The sequence below is a fragment of the Propithecus coquereli genome, unplaced genomic scaffold, assembly GCF_000956105.1.
Source record: "Propithecus coquereli isolate 6110/MARCELLA unplaced genomic scaffold, Pcoq_1.0 Scaffold236, whole genome shotgun sequence".
NCBI lineage: Eukaryota > Metazoa > Chordata > Mammalia > Primates > Indriidae > Propithecus > Propithecus coquereli.
Window position 1 is genome coordinate 482845 of NW_012147908.1, and position 2713 is coordinate 485557.

The 2713-nt window shown below is 39.7% G+C and overlaps 1 protein-coding gene across 1 annotated transcript in view; it reads right to left on the reverse strand.

Annotated features, from left to right (window-relative positions):
* The window catches only part of KCTD16 (potassium channel tetramerization domain containing 16), a 298156-nt gene that overhangs the window by 97731 nt on the left and 197712 nt on the right, over nucleotides 1–2713 (reverse strand). The window lies entirely within an intron of this gene.

The window sequence follows — 2713 nt, forward strand, 5'->3', positions numbered from 1 at the left end:
GAACATGACAAAGACATAGAAATGACACACTCGATAAAGTTGAATTCTAAAGCTGTTTAAAAAACTGCACGTTGGCTTTAGCATATCTGCGCACATCTAAAACTGAGTCACTATGTGACTGATTTTATTGCAGAAATGGAAAGCACTCTATGACTAGTTAAAGATTTCAGTAGAGTAAGGGCATGTAATGACTCAGATCTAGTATCATTAGGAGAAATAAAAAATAGTATTGATTCAAATCCTATAAACTATTTATCAATGATCTGACAAAGCAAGGAACTAGATTTGATACATTCTTTACCTGACAATAGATACTGTTTTATTCATATACACATCAGTTTTATTTGACCCCTGTGTCTGGAAATTTCACAGCTGTAAGTTCTGCCATTTCTCTTCACTACAGATTTTTCCTGCAGTTCTGAACATACCTTCCCATCCCAGCCTCCAGGCTAGTAGTGTTCCTTCCCCTGGGGAAAATAGGGAGAGCAAAGGAAGAAAGGCTGTGTCCTTTGAAATTCATGAAAACCTCCTTAAAGCCCCAAATCACACAAGGAAACCTGGATAGGTGCCAAGTGTTTAAGTTCTTTTTCTTTCTTTCTTTTTCAAAATTAGTGTCCCCTTCCAACAGGTTCCAAGTTATGAGAGGGGACATATACTCACACACACATGCACGCCTTCCCCTAGCTGGAGGGGAAGAAACAGAAAAGAAGAAAGAAACAGAAAAACAAAAGATCTGTTAACAGATCTTAAACATCTATCATCTGTATAAGATGAAAAAAGACATGGAAAAGACAACTACCCAGTTAACTGCACGGAATCCTGGCCTTGTGCAAAGAGAGATTTCCCAGGTGTGGGGGATGGACAGTTTTGTTATCGTTGTTCTCTTTCCCACGTCCCTACCCATTCCTGGGCCTGGGAATTTAGTGAACCTGAGATGACACTTTTAGCACAACAGTCTGCAGAGAACTTGTCCGCAGGATATCTTTCTTGGCACTGTGAAAAGGCTGATTGATTTCTAGATAATCTTCCTAGAGGCCTAAATTTAGGGAGGGCTTCTCTCCTCTCTCCAACCCTCAGAATGGTAAATGTATGTAGCAGGCTGGGCAAGATTGGAGAAGAAAGGATTGAACCAAGTTATGAACTGCTGACCTGTGGACTGCCTCTGGCCCCAGAGATGCATTTGCTTTAATTGTACAATGTAATAAAATTAGTATCAAATTGCAAGAAAATTAAATATCACATACAGTTCCTAATTTCTGCGTTCTGTTGAAAATCAGAATATCTGGCTACCCTAGTCAACTTTCATTCCTTGTAGCAATCAGCTAGAGCTGAGTATCAGCTGTCCCCTTTTGGCAGGATATAAATGCACCAGTTTGTCACAGTCCACACCATTCCTTATGGCTTGACATCCACCCGATTCACTCATGTGTGCTGTATCCAGGGCCTCTATAAACATTTAATTCGGGGATATTGTAGTTAATATGATCAACAAACCCTAGTGGGAAAGTAAAAAGAAAGTCAACAGGGCATGTCTCTCCTTGAACAGAGAAGGGCTCCTTGAAGCTTGGCCAACGTCGGAGAGCTACAATTGCAGTTCTGTTGGAGAAAATGGGGTAGGAAATGAGTTTGATAAAGCAGAGAAACTACCCCCCAAAACACCACCACCTCATCCAGTGTTATCCAAAATCCAAACAGATAGATATATACATCCAAGCCAGCAATAAGGGATATTCTGCTATATTTATTTTATAAGCTTGAATGGCCAACAGAAAGACTGCTCAATTACGGATGACACAAAAAGCACAGCACTGTGGTCACACCAGAGAAATTGTCCATTGTCATCTTCACTTCGTAGTGATAACAGGCAATGTGGTGATGATTCCCAGTTTATAAACTTTCAACATCTCACCCTCCTTAAAGTACAACTTAGCCCGTTAATCCTCTTCTACTAGAAAGCCAAACAGACCAAGAATGTTGTAGGAGCCTTTTTAACTGAAAATACAGGACCCACAGGAAGGATTCATGTCCTACTGCATATACTGCATTTCACATGGAAAAATATCTATGATATATGACGCTTCTCTTAAGAATTTCTGGCTGCTCTGTTAATCAGGGTCTTCAACTCTTTTCATCCTGTCCTTTTCCCTGTATAAGCCAGAACTCTGCCCTACTTCCTTGAACTCTATTATGACACAGAGTAGCCTCCATCTTCTGCATGAAACCCGGGTGCCGGGCTCACACCTGGGGAACTCAGAAGCTCACGTCTTCCCTGTGGAGGTCTTATCAAATCCTTTCATCAGCCAAGCCTATCTTTCACTATAAAAGAATTACCAGGCCAACTACCAAGATTATAATGTTTTGTCTGTATCATTACATGTGTATTCAGTATATTTCTTTTTTGATAAAGACTACATTTTCTATAAATATGGTATAAAATGAATGCCCTTGGAAACATGTATCTATAATGAGTTAGCTGTCAACCAGCAGGAAGCTAAATCATAAATGAAAAGAAGAGTTTTGGGACCCAGATATCCCAAGAGAAGGAAAAATGATGGATAATAACAGAAAAAAAAAATAGAAATGAGTCAGAATGAGGAAAGTTCAGGTAAGAAAAAAAATTTGATGTGGCAGTCCTAGAATATTGGCCTTAGGAAGCTCCTCTTAGATTTTTACCTCTCTATTTTCAAATGGGAATACTAAGGCAAGGTCTCTG